The sequence below is a fragment of the Camelus dromedarius genome, chromosome 3 (genome assembly GCF_036321535.1).
Source record: "Camelus dromedarius isolate mCamDro1 chromosome 3, mCamDro1.pat, whole genome shotgun sequence".
Classification (NCBI taxonomy): Eukaryota; Metazoa; Chordata; class Mammalia; order Artiodactyla; family Camelidae; genus Camelus; species Camelus dromedarius.
In genome coordinates, this window is record NC_087438.1 from 48,385,240 (window position 1) to 48,404,635 (window position 19,396).

Below are 19,396 nucleotides of genomic sequence, written 5' to 3' on the forward strand. Positions count from 1 at the left end.
TATCACACCTCCAGCCTGAACACTTTGGGCACTGTAAAACTAGACAGTTTTATTTATTTTTAAAACCACAACTGTTAAAATGTCAAAGTGGACTGGAAAAGATCCTATTGGAAAAAAATTTTGGATTTTTAAAATACTAGTGGAAACTGTCCAAGGGATATGTTGCAGACATTTATTAAGATTCTACATATTTGGGTGAAAGAATGTGTACTTTAAAAAGCCAGGAAGAGTACCACCTCTCTCCATCAGCTTGAGAATAAGCATACTGACATACTGCATATACAGCAAGAGTCCATAGGAGTTTGTATGTTCCATTAGCAGAGAAGAGAATCAGTATTTGTTAATTGGCAGCTAGTAAGAAAGACCTGTTTGTATTTTCAGTCTTTTGTTGCCAACACATTGTTAGATAACATGCAACTCCTAGGAAGCATTTCTGTTTCTGCCTTCCATGATGACCAGACAAAAGTCAGGATATGACCTATTTAGTGTAATATATTTCCAGTAAGTCTTTTACATGCTTACTGGGGCCATGCCATATTGGAAGTGTATCTACCACCATAGTTTTTGAGTAATCCAGCCACACCAGATTGTTAAGTGATCAGGGGTGCTGCATAGTGTCAAACCACCATAGAGAACACTGTGGGAGGCAGAGAAGAGAGTGGGGGATGAGGGGCAAGGAAATGCCAAAGGTTAAATAAACAAAACTATCTTTGAAAGTCAAAGCATTCAACAAACTTCTTTGATCTTTACTAAAATTTTCAAAGAAATCAAAAAGAAATTTGGTAATAGACAAGAGTTGCCCATCAAGATGATTTCCTTTATCTTTGCTAAACTGGCTTAATTTGCTTCTTAGCCAGAGAACTCACCTACTTTAAAAATGCAAACTACTGGTAATGATAGAATTGCTTAATTGTGAATATAAATATCCTTAGGAAGTTTTTTGAGTTTGAGTTAATTTGTATGACTGAAATGTAAGGGTAGCAACTTCAAGAACCCATTAAAACATTAATTATATTACATAGCTTCATCTTTACCTGATTCATCAGAACAATCCCCACAGTCATTTCTGGTGTCACACACCTTGTCCATGTATGTCCAAGTCTTCTGGTTGGGACACTTGAATATCAAGTTTTGTGGGAGACCGCTGGGCACTTGGCCTGTATTTGACAACAGCATTATTTCTAACAGAAACATTCGTGCATTGATAATTTTAATTCTAGTTCTGAATTTTAGTTATTAGATGATGGTGACTGCTTTTTAATTTGGATTGTTCGTCCACCTCACCACAATAGGTAGCAGACTCATCTTCCCTGTGACTGCAGCCAGCCTGCCATTACAAAGCAAGGAGGGTGGCAAGCAAGTGGTGAGGTCCTCACACAAGAAGCCCAGCTGCCGTGAAGCTGTTTTACATGGTCGATACAGCAAATCTGGAAGATTTAAAAGACAGGTACTGGATGTTGACATATGCATCATGACCATAAACGTCAATCTTGAACAACATAATACCTGTCTGTAATACTCTGCTTCCTTCTTCCCCTGTCTGCTTCTTTCCGTTGTTCTTTTCCCCATGATTTCTTTCCCTTTTCCTTCTTTTTCTCCCCCTTCCTCCCAAACTCTCTAGGCCAGCTTAGCTTGCATTGCTTGCAATACCACTGGCATCTGGGTAAACGAGTGTGTACACACTCCTGCTTGAGAAGGAGTTGAAGGTGACTAGGAGGGGCCAACAAGCCTGGGATCTGGCTTGAGCTGCTCCACAGATTGGTTCCGTGTATTTGTGAATTTCCCTTTTGTGATTTTCTTAACTGGAATTGAGAACACAGATAAACTGCTAGGTCAACCTCAAGGGGACTCTATGGGTTAAACTGAGATCATTGTTTAAATACAATTAATCTACTCACTCAAAAATGAGTGGGAGTTTATCAAAATAATGCTGTGATATATATTTTTTAAATTTTAAGTACTATAAAATTTTGATGGAAGCTAAGAGGTAAATAGCAGACTGGTAACACACATCTCAACCATATTTATACCTAAAATAATGTATTTCCAGAAAATTCTGGCTTAGTGTGTGGGGTAGTAAACAGGAAACATTTTAGATACCTAGGTTAGAGTTGGTGAGAGCTTGAGGAAGGTGTGCTTTGCATCCAGAAAGTTTTGCAGTTGGACTTGGTTGATAATTAAGAAGCAGGTAACACCGCTGTGTGTATCCCTTAATCCATGAGGTGCTTGGCACAACGATTGTGGCTGATCTCCCTCGAATTGCTAACAGTATTTATCACCCCACCCAACCTCATTTAATACTGAACGATATGCTCTCCTGCATTGTTCATCACTGGTTCCCTAGTCTCCCCAAATATGGCAGAAACTCCTTAAAGATACAAACCACATCCTGTGTAAGCTTCAGAGCTGGGCAGACCTGTATTAGAGCACTGGCTTGTTGATTTACCATCCGTATGATCTTGGGCAAGTCACCTAACCTCCCCAAGTCTCTGTTCTTAATGGTGATAACAATAACCACCTCACAAGGTGGTTGAAAAGCATGAAATCAAGATGAGATGTGTTAGTGTCCAGAGCAATGGTTGTTGGCAGAGACCACGTGCCAGCCACCCATTATCAGTAGACTCCCCATCTCACCCTATCAGGAAGAGACCCACCCATTTTTGAAATACATGGGGGACAAATATACTCTTGCTGGTTGAGTGAATGACTGACAGGTCCATCACCTACGGGAGACACGTACTTGCAGGTTTTACAGGTATCCCAAAGGTGATCCCGAGACTGACCACAGCAGCCAGAACCCCGAGCACAAGGAATGCCATGCAGGAAACCCAGAGACAGTACTTCGTGGGAGACCAGCACCGCTCTGTAACAACAAAGCACAAACACACAGGAGAACAAGTCTCCATCTCAGTAAGAGCTTTGTCTTGGGGATACGATGTAAACTAGCCAGGTGGTATCCATGTTGATCTCAGTGCGAAAGGCAGGGGACAACATTTAGGACCTTACATGTATGCTCTGAGTGGTAGTGGTGCTTTTCCCGTCTACAATGTCTAATTCAATCTCTCAGCAGCAAGCCTTTTGACAAACAGGTATTGCTCCCTCTGCTGTAAAAATGAAGTTTTAAAATGAAACAGCAGGGCCAGTGAGGTGAAATGACTCCTGAGGCTTATGCTGAGGTGAGTGGAACAATCTCACCTCAAACTCAGCTCTCTGGTTCCCTTCCCAGGGCTGGGTCTCCTGTGCCACTGTTTCCCCAGACCTGGCTTTCAGGCTAGCTGCATCAGAATTCAGGAAGGAAATGCAGGTTCCTGGGCCCACCCCAGACCTACAGCATTCGAATCCCTAGGGGGTGGGGCAGAGGAGCTGCATATTTTTTGAGCACCCCTGGTCACTCTTACACACATGAACATTTGGGAACTACAGCCCTGTGCCAAAGATGAAATGCAGACCTAGGCCTTGAGTTCCAACCAGACTTTCCGAAGGACATTGCTTGGTGGATTCTGGAATGAGCAGTCCTTGAAGAGCAGGAGAGGGGAGCTGCTTCCCTTTAGAGCGTCTTGGCACCACGGGAACTTGCCTGACTGGTTTTACTGGCACAGCATGAAGAGGAAAACAGTGCTCTGACTGCTCTTGATCTTTCCTCAGAGTCCAGCTCACTACCTTTCGCAAACAATGAGACTCACCCTCGATATTTCTGAGGTGGCCCATCGGCTGGAGTTCCTAATATCTCTGACCCTTCTTCAGTGCCCGGAGTCTGCAGTCAAGCCCCCTTTTGGGTAAACAGTACATTGTCACAGAAGAGAGACAGGATGGCACTTTTCCATGGGAACCACTCCTGGACTCCAAGGCTTTCTTTTGTCCCTTTGACAAGTATAAAAATTAATTCTTTTATCTCTAACACCTAAGAGTGCTTCAGAGTCAACAGCCCAATGTGGCTGTGAATAGTCACATAATTGGTGAAGAAACTTAGCTTTAAAGAACCTAAGTGTCACAGCCAGTAAGTGGTAGAAACGGACTAGAATGCAGTCAGAGCCTGCAAGTCTTTTTGCAGAACCACAGAGCTCCTCCCTCTGCTGGGTCACAAACACCCTGAAACCAGCATCTCCTGCTCTGCGGTCAGTGTTAATTTGTGCTTCCCACAGCAGCTGCAGCCTGTAAAATGTTCCCCACTCTTTGGAAATCCTACTCCAGCACTCTATCCTAGGCATACAATTTGATATACAGAAGAAGGATTTATGTAAAAAGATTTTTTTACATAGTCTTATTTGTAACAGGAGACGCTAAATGCTAAACTATGCTAAAACATGTATCACTTTCAATAGTGAAACCTGTTTATTAAAAGCGATCAAATAAACTACTCAGCATATATGTGATGGCTTCACGATCGTGTCAAACAATCATATAGAAGCACTAAGTATGAAAACGAAGGCTGGGGGAGCTAGCAGTGGCCATCTCTGGATTGTGGTTCATTGGTTCATCATTTATTCCTTCAGCAAATATGCACGGAACACCCGTGTCAGGCAGTGTGCTGGGCTCCATAGACACAATGGTGAACAAGAGAGATGGATGCAGTCTGCCCTCAGTGAGCTGACTGCCTGGAGAACGATGCGATTTTTAGCTGAGGGGTTTGTGTCAGAATCACCAGGGGGTGCTTTTAAAAAATTCACATACCGCACGCTTCACTCCTGAAGATGGTGGTTTACTGAGTCTAGGATGGGGTTAGGGCTTAAATGCTTTTTTAAAAAAGGTCCCTTAGTGATTCTGAAACAGCCAGGATGATAAATACTCTTCTAGAATAGACATCTGCAACCTTTTTTCATTGTATATCCCTTCAGTAACAAAACAAATAAATCAAATTAGCATTCCCCCACAATATACAAATATTTATAAACTCTATGCCTGTACTTGTCCACCAGTATATTTTGTATATTGTTAAACATTGTCTGAGATTGAAATCTAAGAAGAGTGAAATGAAGCATACTATATAAAAATAAAAGTTCTAATATTTTTTTCCCTGACCCCACTGGATCCTCTTGTGAGTCCTGTGTGGCTCACGTGGTGATCACTTCTCTAAAGGTTAATGAGGCTGTGAGTGGCAAACGAGAAAGCTGCTTATAAGAAGTCATTGCTTACTTAGTGCCACAGCCTCAAGGGTGTGTTCAAGAGGCCAGTGTAAACACTAATCATTAAAACAGAATCAGACATTCAAACAGCCCTGTGACGTTAAAATGGGATTAGAGCCACAAAGCATGTCTTTACTACCTCAGTGGCTAATGTGTAGCTGGAAATCATTCCGCTGTGGATCAACAGACCTGAGGAAACGTTATGGGGTCTCTGGGCCCTAAACTTCATCTTAACTAAGCCATAAAAACCAAGGTGGTGGTGGGTAGGGGGTGGAAGGAATTGTGCAGACTGAAAAATGAACCCAAGGCCTGGGGGCCTGAGGCCTGCAGTGGATCAGGGCCAGGCTGGAGCTGTGGGGTCCCGAGAAGGGTCTGGAATGCTGAGCTGAGGCACCCGGAGGGCAATGAGGCTTGGGCCTGCGCTGTGTTTCCTCCCTTGCTGCTGAGAACCCGTCGGAGGCAAGGTCAATTTCTGTACTGAAGAGGGCAGTAGAGAGCAAAGAACAAGCCCTCACTCCTAGACTCCCTCAGAAAGCTAACCCATAACCATCACTCTTCCTTGCTCCGGAGTGAACTGGATAGGAAGGACCAGAAGGGCCAAGAGGGACCCATGTCTGTCCCATGCTACTCAGGGATGACTGGCCAGGACATTTCAAAGCATTTAGAGGTCAATTTCTAGCCACTCAGCCCCCGCCCTTTGTGACTGTGTTCTCCATTGGTAATTACGCAGGAAGGTTGTTTAAGCCCCTTCACATTCACTGCCTCACTCACTTTCAGAGTGAGCCTGTGAGGTGAGTGGCATTTGTAAGACTGTCTTATAGATGAGGAAACAGACGCCTAAAGATGTGAGCACCTGTCCAGCCTTCCAGAGCCGGCTGGTGACAGAGTCGGACTTGGAATTGAGTCTCCTGAAAGCAAATAGAGTTTAACTTTTCCTGCTAAACTTCCCTTTCTCAGAGTTGGACAGTTTCTCAAGAATCTGCAGATTCTCTATGAGCACTTAAATTTTTGTCTTCATGGTGACGATAATCTGTAACAGTTATTCTAAGCAGATCCTGAATCGTCTGGATGACCACACTGAAGCAGTGGCATGGAGCATCAGAATCCCTGTGTTTATCCTTTGATTTGTGTTTATCTCTGAGTTTATACCAAGTGAAATCCAGTCAATTGAATTTCACTTGATATAGCTTCTTGGTATATCCTATCACTGAACACAGAAATGTGGGTGAATTGAATCATCTCAGGACTCACAAAGCACAGGCATGTCAGACTAAAAAGAAACTTGCCTCATAACATCCGTGTTTACATTTCCAGTAGATGTGCTCTGTTTCTCAGTCTTTGAAAATATCAATTTTCAGCCATTCAATTAGCAATAATTTTAGTAGTAAGGATGCCTTGAAGAATGGTTCTGTTTTGGAGTGCAACAGTAATTGAATTAGTTGCCCACTGAATGCAGATGAATATCTTCAAATGAAAGAGAGAGCTTTACAGAGTTATCAAGTGACATCTGCATTGCTCACTTACAGAGTGTCGGTTAAGTGAAAGGTCTCCTCCTTCTATACTGCAAGCAAAGGCTGCGAGGCATTCATTCTTCTGTTTTGTGTGCAAACAGACATTCTTGGGAGTTGTATTTTCAAATTCACAGTATAGAAAAAGAATAAATAAATGACCAGACCTGAGTTAACATTTTTCTACTATGAACCCCACACTGGCGATTTAGTTTCTGCAAGACAATACCATTCACTTACCTGTCACATTAAGTTAATATCACAAATTTAAATTTTATTAGCTTTATGGTATTTGATTTCACTTTTATCCTGCAATTACATAGTAATCTATAAACATGGAGTTTATAATTGTTTCATGGTTTATATATTAAAATAATATTATAATAAAATAAAATAAAAGAGTTGGGAGTCTATAATAATTTCCCAAGAATGTGAAGGGGTCCATTTGTGACCTGGTTTGAGGAACGGATCCCCATCCCACTCCGGGATGTCTCACCTTTGAGAGCTGCTCAGATTTGTTTTCCTCCTCTGTCTTCTTCCCTAATGTCAGTCCCAACTCTTACTGTAAGTCCCCTCTTAGTTCCTGAGCCCACCAGGGGACTCTCCTTCTTGGGAAAAGTTCTGAGGCCCTAATCTAGTTCAGTTACTGTGTTTTACTCATGAGGAAACTGGGGCCCAGATGGAGAAAGTGGCTCTAGTTCAAGGTCACCAGAGACTGCAGCCAGCTCTCCTGACTCTGAGCCCAGGAAACAGATCCCGCAAAAGGGGGCAGGGAGCAGCAGTCATTATTCCCATGGGCTTGCTAATTTCCTGCTTTAAGTGGGAAGCCGATGGACTGCAGGCATGACACAGGGCATTAGGAGCAGGGTCACCACTGGTGCAGTGGACTCCTCACCCACTGGCCAATGTGGTGCCCAGACTCCCAACCTGAGCCTCCTGCTTTCCTGAGCAGAGGCTGCAGACTGAAGGGCACGGTCACTGCACTGGAGTCAGCAAACCTGATCCTGGACTTGGACCTGCCGAGGAGGAGGGGGTGACCTTGGGGGAGCCATTCCCCCTGGGCAGGCCTCAGCTTCCTCTTCTGTAAAATAATCAGGGTTATGGTAGAATTTCAGTATCTATATCCCAATCCTCCATGATGATAAAGATCCCTTGGAGTGTTTCTTAAAAACCCACATTCCTGGACCCCCACCCAGATTTGGAATATCCAGGGGTAGAGGCCTGGTAACCTGTATTTAACAGGGGCCTCAGCTCGCTGCTGTCAGCAGGAAGTCACAGGACTTGCTGAGCACTGAGGCCTCTGCTGGCTCTCAAATGCTGAGTCATTGAAAGCCCGGACACACTGCAAGTATGACTGAGGGGAAGAACCCGGATCAGCCCCAGAGGTTCACTCCTAACAGTATCGTCAGTGAGTCACTTAATGTGGCTCCGAGGAACTGGGGAAACGAGATGGGTGAGTTTTAATCAGGGGAATTAACCGAGAGAGGGCAAAGGTAGGCCTCTGAGGAGAGGCAAAGGCAGTCCTGGAGAGCAGCAGTGTGGGTCTCCGAGTGGCTGGGGTTCAACACCTAGGGGAGGCCGGAGCCTGGAGTGGACCATCTCATTGCCTGCAGGGCTCTGAGTGGAGCCAGCTCTGTGGTTCTGTTTCAGAAGACGAGTGTTTGTCCAGTACGGCCCAGAGATCAGAGTTAGCCCTGCTTCAGAGGAATCAGCTGGTCCCTCTGGTGGCATGACCTGATTCTATAGGAGGCCAAATGCCAACTTGTGGCTTTATGGGCAGTGACACCCTCTAGTCAGAAACAGAGGTGCAGAGAGGAGGAGTGTAAAAGAAAAATTACTCTGACACCTGTTAGACTGGTAAGGAAGACTTCATTTGAGACTCTTGCAAGAGGGGAGAGAGAATGAACTCAGCTCCCGATACCGCAAAGGCAACTAGGGGTTTATGGCCAACAGATTGAGGGAGTCAGTGGATGAAAAGTTACTAAGAGGAACTTGATTATACATCAAGGGTAGGGGGATTCTTGGTAGACTGGATTCTTGCTAAAGCAGGCCAAGGCACTTAGCTATTAAGGGTGGGGGAGTCTCAATAAACTGGGTTAGGAGGATGCGTGCCAAGACTTGGCCTAATAGGCCAAGGTCATGTCAAGAAAAGTGCAGACACTCCTGGGCATATATCCAGAGGGAACTCTAATTTGAAAATATACATGCACCCCAATGTTCATAGTAGCACTATATACAATAGCTAAGACATGGAAGCAACCTAAATGTCCATTAACAGATGATTGGATAAAGAAGTTGTGAGACACACACAATGGAATACTACTCAGCCATAAAAAAGAATAAAATACTATTCGCAGCAACATGGATGGACCTGGAGGTTGTCATACTAAGTAAAGTAAGTCAGAAAGAGAAAGAAAAAGATCATATGATATCAATTATATGTGGAATCTGGGGGAAAAAATGAATGAGACAAATGAACTTATTAACAAAACAGAAATAGACTCACAGACATAGCAAACAAACTTGTGGTTCTGGAAAGCGGTGGGGGGGCTGGGAGGAATAAATTCGAGTTCAGGATTTGCAGATACTAAGTACCATATATAAAATAGGTAAACAGCAATGTCCCACTGTATACAACAGGGAACTATATACAATACCTTTAATAGCCTATAATGAAAAAGAATATGAAAAGGAATATATATAATGTATAACTGAATCACTATGCTGTACACCAGAAATTAACACACCATTGTAAACTATATTTCAATAAAAAATAAATAAAAATAACATTTTAAAAAGAGAAGAGGGCTGAGAGTGAAACAGCACATAAAATATGGACCAGTTTAAACTGGGTTTGCCTCCTTGAATAGGTTGATTGATGGATCAAACCTTGAGTTATTTTAGAGACAGCACTGCATGTATGCAAAACGGGAACCTGCATCTCCAGGATGACCCCAGAACCAAGAATCTTCAGTCTGCAGAACTCAAAGAATAGGAATATTGCCACTGGAGCCCTTTACTAACCGAGAAGACCTTCAGTAGGAAAAAGCTGGCTTCCAGCAGCACGTGTGGCTTATATCGACTGATTCAAGACTAGCCAATCAGCCTCCAAGCTTGAAATTCCCCCTAATCCCTTATGTTTTGCCTGAACCCTGGTTTGAGGACGACAGAATTGAGCTGGGCTTCCTGTCTTTTTGCCAGTTGGCCTCACAATAAAGCTTTTATTTTTCCTCAAAAGCTGGTACTGTAGTATTGGCTTCTATACACGTTAGGCAATGAGCCCTTACTCGGTAACCGGAGGAGCCTGATTAAAGTTTGGTCAAGGAAGAAGTCTCTGTTAAGGGCTGAGAACCACCATGGTTGAGATGAGTTAAGAAAAAGCTGGAAGGAATGTGCATTTCTCTCCTTCAGGCTAGAGAACTGAGAGGAAGATTCATCCTCAGGTAAACATGGGGGATTGAACTGGGGGCTTTTACTACTTAACAGAGGCAATGTTAATAATAATAAAATAGTAGTAACTATAGCTCTCATTTATTGTTTACTATGTGCTAGTAATTTCAAATCACTTCATTTATTTCAAATTTATATATTATTTCAAATCCCTAGAAAAACCCTCAAAGGTGGTATTATGATGTTAACTTTATAGGTGAGGAAACGGAGGCTCAGGAAAAAACTTTGTTGAAAGTCAGGATTTGAATCTGGGTCCATTTGATTCTAAAACTGCTGATTTTCACGATGGCGTGAATTTTATATACAGCAGTATGAAGAGAGAATGGGTTTATAAAGTGAAAGAGTGAATGAACACGTGAACTCTATTCAAGTCTAAAATAGGTTTCCAGATGGAAGGACTCTTCTTGTCTCTCGCAAGTCTCCAGAATTGTAGGAGCCTCTTATCCACACTGACTTCCCCTCTCCCTCTGTCACTTTCACTGCCTCAACTTGGATAGTGTAATTAAAAAAAAAAAGTTTCTAAGATGCATTACAGGAAAGATTAATTGGGTGCTGCCACTTGGAAACCCTGGGGATGGAGGAGGACTGATGGGCACCACGCAGACCTCCTGGGTGTGTGGACATCCTGGGGACACTGACTTCCCTTTGCCCATTTTCAACAGAAGGCCACTGGTCAAAACGGTAAAAGGAGAGAGAAGGCTTGTTCCACAGCCTGCTGTTTGTGGTGATATAGCCTATTCCCAGAAGTGCATGATTGATTTGAATGCTTAAATGGCTAGAAATACTAAGAGCTAATCTAAATCATCAGAATCATTGGCTCCAACTCTAGCAAAGAAGGATAAACAAAATCTTTCTAAACTGGGAAATGGTTCTGGATTATTTTTCTTTGCTTTTCCAACTCATCAGAAATAAGCTTTCGACACCAGAATGTTTTGTTAATATTTTTAAATAGGCTTTATTATTTTGTTAATCAAGCTTATTACAAGCGTAGCATCTTTATATCTGTATTGCTGACTGGCTTCTTTCAAACCATGTTGACATTTTAGTTGTTTTTGAACAAACTTTATTTTTCCTTTCTTTTCATGAAATAGGTCACGTCTTACTGGCTTCTTTGAAGTTGGCTGCCTTTTTAGGGACTTTTTTATCATACTGATTGGTGTGATTATAAAATATGCAGTGAGGACAGATTGACAGAAGGCTGGAGTGGAGAAGAAGGAAATAATTATCTGCCTTGTGCAAAATGTGTACTTGCAATTTTCTATGTTAAGTCACAAATTATAAAAGGTCACAAAATACCACTGTGAGCTATTTAAGAGAGTATAGTTGTTTTGTGTCTGGTCCTAGACTGTGGATGGTGAACACCTAGGGGCACCCACTTTGGCAGGTTCTACTTGTGGCAAGACCCCCACAGACATTTCCCCGAACAATGTTGTGGCTGGACCTGCCCTTGGGGTACCTAACATAGTTGCAAATCACACCTCAGCTACAATGTGGTTGTATCAGGGAACTTTGAAAAAACAAAGTTTATTACTCAAAAGTCCTGGAGGATACATAGCACACCTGGGGTCACACAGCTAGGTTGTCATTTCGGGGCATAGAACCTGGGGTTCTGCCTTTATTCAGCGGTGGAGGGTGGGTGCCTAGGGTTTCACAGATTCACTCTACTGGTGAATTCTAAAAGTAAGGTTAGAGTACACCTAGACTGTGGTATTATTGTATAATCCCCTTTTAAAACCAACACTTGTTGTAGCTGTTTCTTGCTTCAAGCAAGCTATTTATGCATTTCCTCAAATCTAAGGTGCTTTTGAGGTTGACGACTCTATTTGAAAGGAAGGTGCAAATGGAAAATTTCACATCACTACATCATGACTGCCACCTGGCGGAAAGTTATTTTATGACACATTGACCACATCTTGCTTTCAGAGATGTATGCTGATTTTAGAGAGGTTAAAAGGAGAAAAAATAGAGTGCACTTTAGAATTGTTGAATCAGGATATATATGCATAAAAGAAATATTAGGGACTGATTCTTTATTTTACATAATATTCTCATAGTCGGTCCTTAAATAATGACTGTTTTTTAAACCAAAAAAATTGTTTGATTTGCTAAATCTCATGTTGATGAAATGTCAATATTGCACAAAGTAGGAGACAGCTGGCAGTGCAGCCTCACAGAAGCTATGCTTGTTGCCTTCCTTTCATTTTCTGCTCTTATATCAGTACATAATTTAGTCCTGATCCTCTTTCTTTTTCTCTCTCTCTGTTTCCTTTTGGGAAATGTAGGTAGAAAATTATTCACAGTCAGCTTCTTCTCTTTCAAATAAAACAACTAATAGTAGACCTCGTAAGATAGGTGGTGCTTTTTGTGCCTCAGTGTTTCAGTCTGAAAAATACCAAGGGACAGCCCTCTGTGTAGTTCTGTTTTGAACATGCAAAGAGCACAAGCTTAGAAGGTCTGGCTCCTTTACTATTTATTAGCTCTGCAAGTCTCATGCCTCTTTGGGTGTCAGTTTCTTTGATTGTTAAATGGATATAGTCCTTCCAGCTCGAAGGGACTCCTGGGGGAATCAAATGAGACAGTAGGAGGGAAGCATTTTGGTAACTATTCAAAGCTTTTCACCAATGGATGATGAGAATCATTAAAACAGTACTTGGGGACTGTTTTGGCAAGTATCTGTGGTAGTAGAAACAGATCTTTACAACTAAAAATTTTTTTACTTTTAAGACTTTGAATGAAATCAAAGGGTCGGATCTAAGTCTCTGTGTTGTAAAGAATTTGGCCTATTTTAAGGCTGAAAAATGATGACAAGTTGTTAGCTTACAGGACCACCATTTGGCCCCGGCAATGACGTTCAGGTCCCGCTCAGTGAGTGGATGTGGGTTTGGTGGACAGCTTGCTGGGCAGCCCACCCAAGAGCAGCCTCGACTTTCTCCCAGGCGCATGTTTACCTGGCAGGTATGTGGGGGCCTCCAGAGCTGGAGCGTGAACCCCTCTGTTGAGGCAGCCAAAGCTCAGAGCCTCCAGCAGTCTCCAAAATGAGCTTGGGGACTATGTGGGGAGCAGACCCAGGCCAAGTCAATGCAGGTGAAGACAGAAGCTTTCCTGAACTCTTCCGTGGGTCTGTCACTTGGGGATTGCTCTCACCTTTCCTCTTGCTGGCCTTGATTTGGAATAATCCTTTCCAGGTCCTGGCTAAATCTCTGACAGAAAACTTGTGTGTGTGATGCTGGCACCTGGAGATGTAGAAAAGCTGACCCTCAAGGTCCCAGGGTCTGTGAAAGATCTTAGGTCGTGATCATCTTCAGCAGGAGTGGAAATTATCACTGGCTTTTATTATTTTGTAAATAGTTCAGCCTATATATAACTTTTAGGGCAAAAAAATTTAAAGTTAAACTGTATATTTTAATTGGCAACCACGTGTGTTTATGTAGGTAGTTAACTTTATTAAAATATCTTTATAAAGAAACTGTTGTATATATGTGTGTATATTATATGTATCATATGCATATGCCAACATAAGCATACTGACATTTATGGAAAGTCGGTGACTGGAAGTGCTTGGCAGTGGATGTACTTAGTGGTTCTTGTGCATAATCTTTGGTTTCTGGGAGCCCTGAGGGACGAAGTGTGACATAGGCAGGCGATTTTGCCCCTACCAGCTTGGTTACTCAGAATTTACCTGCAACTACCCTCCATGTAAAGTTTTCCAGGAGCCAGAGTCTGGGAAATGCCTACTGACTTTTTAGATGCCCTGAAGCCATTGGCTGAAACACAGAGAAGGCATTATTGGTCGGCTCCTGGGGCATGACTGAACGCGTTCCTGTTTTGCAGAGCCATTTAATTTATTTTTCAAAAAAAGTAGAAATATCACCTTTTTTATGATTCAGAGCTGAAGGTATTTCCTTTGCCATGGAAAGAGGAGAGACTTCTGTCACCTACAAGAGAAGGAACAGCCTTGACTATATTGATGTACAAGGACTTACTTTGGGTTCCAGAATGTACTGGAGTGCAGCGAGGCTTCTCTGAGGGAGGGCTGAGCTGAGGCTTTGTCCTCTTGTCTCATTCTTGGGGTGCTCAGTGAATGCTGGTGGAAGAGAGGGAGGGAGAGAGGGAGGGAATTGGCAGGGTCCGGGCTTTGAGGAAGCAGGTGTCGGGCTCAACAGGAATAACTCAGTCCTGCTAGAAATAATCTAGAAGAATATTTTTAGAAAAAGGACAATTTATTTCCCAAAGTAGCCAGTTTCTCAATATGCAGGGGTTCTGAGCCAGGCACAAGCTGTATCCTAACCAGGCAGTCGGGTTTGTCTGGGCAGGATGGATGAGTTAGTGGAACAGCAGCTCCAGGAGTCTATTTATAGGAGCTGTGTTGTACGGGGTGAAGGCTCTTCTCCTGGAAGGTTTGTGGAGGAGGTTGAGGCAGTGAGGGATGGAGAGAGAGTGAGGTGAGCATCTCTGATGCTGGCTGCTGGGCTGGTCCCGGGAATCTGCAATCATACTTGAGCCCTAGAGAGATGGGAGGAGGGGAGGGGAGGCAGAGCAAACATGACCAGGACTAAAGGAGCTGTTTTCACTGATGGACTCCCAGTGCTCAGATGGCAAAGTGGGACAGAGTCTGGGAGAGGGAGATTCTCCTTGTTGCCTTATAACTGTCAAAATTCTTAGCATGAAACCAACTCTGGTTAAACAGAAAAGGAATGGACTAGAAAACTGTCTGTTGACAAAAATACCAGAAAGTCTTGAGAAGCAGGCTGGAAGAAGGCTAGGGCAAGGAGACCAGGCAGCTACAGGGCCACAGCCAACATCTTGTTAGTGAGGACATGGCTGTGACATTTGGTACAATATCAGCTGCTCCCAGCAACTGAGTATTGCTGTGGTCACTGCCGTCACTGCTATGAGCACCCCTGTTTTTACTGCTTTGTGTCAGGAGGCACCGACTGAAAAATCTGGGGTGGGAGCATCTGAGTGATTAAACCTCTATCACATACTTGCCTTCTAGCTGCAAGGGAGGCTGGGCGTGGGGAGGTTGGGTAAAGAAGAAGCTGGGAAAGGAAGTACCTGGGCTTTTTGGCTTCTTTAAAGGGAAGTGATTTGAGATACTGTTTTAGGAGCACACCAGGGAAGTTAACTACACAAATAATAAAATATGCCTGCTCTGGAAAAGTTAGCATAAAGCCAAAAGACAATGACAAATTGATTGTCAGAATAAACTTCCTGGAACACCTTGTTTAAGATGAATCAACCAGTCATCTACTCACCTTTCCTACAAAGGGAGAGGAGGGGAAGGGAAAGTTCTAAGACTGCTTGTATTTAACAAAGAAGAGTGGTAGGTGATACTTTCTAGAGTTACAAATCTCAATGCATATACAGTTATCCATGACCACCAGCCAGCATTCAAGATTTTGAGAGATTAAAAGCTGCCCCTTTTTAGGAAAAGCATCAGGCTTTGAAAGCCAGATAGCTCAGAAAAGGATTTTTTTTTTTTAACAGAAAACCTCACAAGGAAAAATTTATGGTTACTAAATATAAAACATTTCATTCTTAAATTTCTAGCCTCTAAATTTACCTCAAACTATTTTTTTAAATTGTTGCTTGACATTTCATCTTTTATTCTAGCATCAGTGGCTCTTTTATTTAGTATTTGCAATTAGTAGGGCCTCTTTTTTCAAGGTACAGAATTCCGTTGGCTAGAACTGAGTCCAAAAGGGCAGGGCTTAAAGAAGTCTATGGCTTGACAAAATGATGAGACTCTGAAGCTATACTAACCTGCTTTTATATAATGAAATGTCCATAACCCTCTTCTCCCCAAGTTACTCACAGACTGACATTCTTTGGAGGGAATTTTCTATACTTTAAGTATACTTAAGTGATAGTGGAAGACAAGACACAGACTGGAAGGAAATATTTGCAAAAGACACATCTGATAAAGGACTACTGGACAAAGAACCCTTAAAACTCAACAGTAAGGAAACCAACAACCTAATTAAAAAATGGGTCAAAGATCTTAATAGACACTTCATCAAAGAAGACACTATCCAAATGACAAATGAGCATATGAAGGGATGCTCCACGTCATCTGCCATTAGGGGAGTGCTCATTAAAACTACAGTGAACTACCACCACACACCTAGTAGAAGGGCCAGCATCTGGAACGCTGACCACACCAAATGCCAGAGCAGGTGTGGAGTAGCAGGGAATCTCATTCACTGCTGGTGGGGATGAAAAGCAGTGCAGCCATTCTGGAAGGCAGCTTGGTGGAACCGGGGTCTGTCTTGATATTGTTGAGCTGCTCTGTCAACCAGCCCTGAAGTGCATCTTCCTCTGGACTTCCTCCCATGTGAACAAAAACCTATTTGTTTAAGCCATCTTATGTGGGTTTTATTTTACAGCTAATGAGTATCCTACCAACAGATACAGGAAATACACTTTACTTTTATATCCAGAAAAGGATAAAAATCAATTTTTAAAAATGCTTGTGTATTGGTGATTTGACATTGGCTTCCTGAAGCCACAGAAATAATTTTCTTCCCCCAGTTCATTCCTCCTCGACATTGGCTTTTGTTATTTATGACCTCATATTGCTCTGTGGCTCATTTATTTGTATTGCATTGACTAGATCCATGAGGCACAGTGACCATGACCCCAGTACCTTAGCACAAGGCTTGACATTTGTCCTAGGCTCTTTCTCATAAGACAACGGTGGTTCATGTATTGGATCTCTCCCCAGGTAGGAGGCTATGTGAAAACTGACCAAGTACACAATGCTGTCTTGGGGAGGGCCCTCCAACATCTCATCAACATGGACAAGGCAACACTATCTTTAAAAGAAAATCTAGAATGGCACAGAAAGAGTGGTTTATTCTCTGGCGAGGGCAGTCAGGCCAAACCCTGGCTCAGCTAGGGGGATGGGCTCTTCCATAAAGACTGACAACTGGTTCCTGAAGCCGCTGAGGGGCCTCTGAGGAAGGGGCTCACTGAAACAGGCTGAGGCAGTTGACTTAATCTTGTGGACAGTCTCCTTGGCAGCGGGGCAAACACCAGGATGGCCAAGTAAGAGGAGAGAGACGTTTTCATAACAGACATGCGTCATGGAGGAGGGGTTACCTGGCCTCGTGGATGAACCCTGTGAGCAGACATGAGTTCTGGAGGCCAGTGCTTCAGTCAGTGCCTGCGCCCCACAAGGAAATCCTAGAACGAAGGAATAACACAATAAGCTCTTTGGTGTTTGTTGGTATGAATTGCTGTCCTGAATGTTCAGGGCAGCTCTTTAATCCAGAAGGTAATCAAAGTAAGTGAACAATCACGTGACATCAGATGTGGGCTCTGCCTTTCAGAAACACAGATGAATAAAGGATGCTGAGTCACAGCTAACAACTCGTGGAGTGACAGGTGAATTACAAAAGGTAAGATCTGAATTTCAAAACTCTTTGTCACCTAGGCTTAAAAGGGAACATGTTTGTTTATCTTTGCAAAAGAATCAGAGCAAGTACCGACAGGCCAGAGAGAAAGAATGAACTAGGTTCTTTCGTAAGGTTCTTTTGTAGACAAGGTGGCAATGAGAGAGGCAGATGTTAGGATGTGGTGTGGAGTACACTGGTTCCACCAGCCTGGAGCTAATCGCCCCAGAGCAGTGGTTCTCCACCTTGATTGTACATTCGAATCATCTAGAAAGCTATCTTATGTCTCTATATGGCATTCTTCGCTAGTAAATCGGACCTTCTAGGGTGGGAGGACCGGGGGCAAGGCCCCAGTGTTTTCTTAACCTCTCCTATTGATCCTGTTGTGGCAACAGAGAACTAGCTGCCGTTGGAGTGGAGCTTCCTTCAGCTGCTCTGAGTTTCTCAGCCCTCTGGTTGCCCTGAGGACATGGAGGTTTCTATTTGTGTCAATAGGAGTGCGGGTGTTTTGATACAGCAAAACAAGTGGCATTTGAGAAACCCAATAACAGACATTTCTGAGCCTTGAACACACCTCAGTTAGTACATGACATTTTTAACTTGTCTTCAGGATGTATGGGATGAAGGGAGATAATTCTGAGCAAAGCCACACTCACTGGGTATGCAGATTCACTGGGTAAGATCTGCAGGGCAGGGCAGGGCAGGGCAGGGCACCAGGTCTATATGGGTTTCCACTGCATCCCCAGGGTCCGGTCCAAATCAGCACAGAGTGTGGGCTCCGTAAATGTGTGTCGAAGGATTGAATAACTGTTAGAGGAAATTTCTTGTTTCAAATGTTTAACCTTTTGGAGAGAGGATGGTGAACAGAAAATCAGCTAAGCACATAGAAGATATTTATGATGCTTTCCATAAATTGATTCTGGGGTATGTACATCAGCCTGACTATCCTCAGTGGATATGAAGAGGGAAAATAACAGACACATCTACAAATTTAAGATACTTCCCAGGTTTATAAACACACATGAGCAAATTTGTCTGAATGGAGAACAATTTAACTGAACTTATGAATGAAAAACAAAACACATGAAACATATCATATAGTGGTCTCCATTTCATAGAGAGGAGAACTCAGCAGACAGTGAGTTTGGGGTGGTCTATTCTCAGTGCAATAATTACATAACCAATTGTAATTTCAATTCCATAGAATATAAAGTCACCAGAAATAAAGTTTCTTGCTTCCAGACATTGACCTGATAATAATGCAGGTGGATTGTGTGTCTGTGCACCAGCTCCTACCACACAGCTCAGAAAAGACTTTACTGTCTGAAGAGGAAAATCCATACAAAAATCTATATAAACTTTTCAAGTTTACTTTAATCCAAGATTATTTACACAAATCTCTGTAGATTGTACCCCTTTTCTTAATGATTGCATTTCCTATCTAAACGCACACATAAAAAAGTATCATGTTATGGTCCTTTTTCATATCTTCTGTTATTTTAAGACCAATCTATGCCTATTGTAAAAAACTTCTAAACAGCAAAAAATGTGAAAAGTTACTGTTACCATTCTGAGTTTTATCAGTAGTCCCCCCCACAGAGGAGTAAGGTGGTAAATTTTTGAAGTTCTCACCAAGTATGTAAATCTGAGAAGCACTGTCACAGAAAAAAAATTGAATATTATAAAGGGAAGGAAGACTTAATTTAAGGATTTTATAACAGCTAGAGTTTGTCCTGCCTTTCATTCTATTTTTATTCACTTTAAAACTATCAGATTTGTAACCATTTTATTTATCACACAGGAAATCACCTAACAGATATGAAAACACTCAGTGCTCCCTACAGGAAATATGAATATTCAATGATTGAATCATTGAATATGAAACATGTAAATATAGAAAGTGTAGGCATATAGAGCCAGT

At 42.6% G+C, this 19,396-nt stretch overlaps 2 long non-coding RNA genes across 2 annotated transcripts; one reads left to right on the plus strand and one right to left on the minus strand.

Annotated features, from left to right (window-relative positions):
* Positions 1-7,873: 7,873 nt before the first annotated feature.
* Positions 7,874-9,862, plus strand: LOC135321056 (uncharacterized). Its single transcript, XR_010380474.1, has 3 exons — positions 7,874-8,084; positions 8,910-9,026; positions 9,502-9,862. It is a non-coding gene; the product is annotated as an uncharacterized LOC135321056 (long non-coding RNA).
* Positions 9,863-14,447: 4,585 nt separating this feature from the next.
* LOC135321057 (uncharacterized) lies at positions 14,448-18,359 on the minus strand. The gene is made up of 3 exons (XR_010380475.1): positions 18,132-18,359; positions 17,183-17,266; positions 14,448-14,584 (listed from the first exon to the last, which is right to left on the minus strand). It is a non-coding gene; the product is annotated as an uncharacterized LOC135321057 (long non-coding RNA).
* Positions 18,360-19,396: the final 1,037 nt, after the last annotated feature.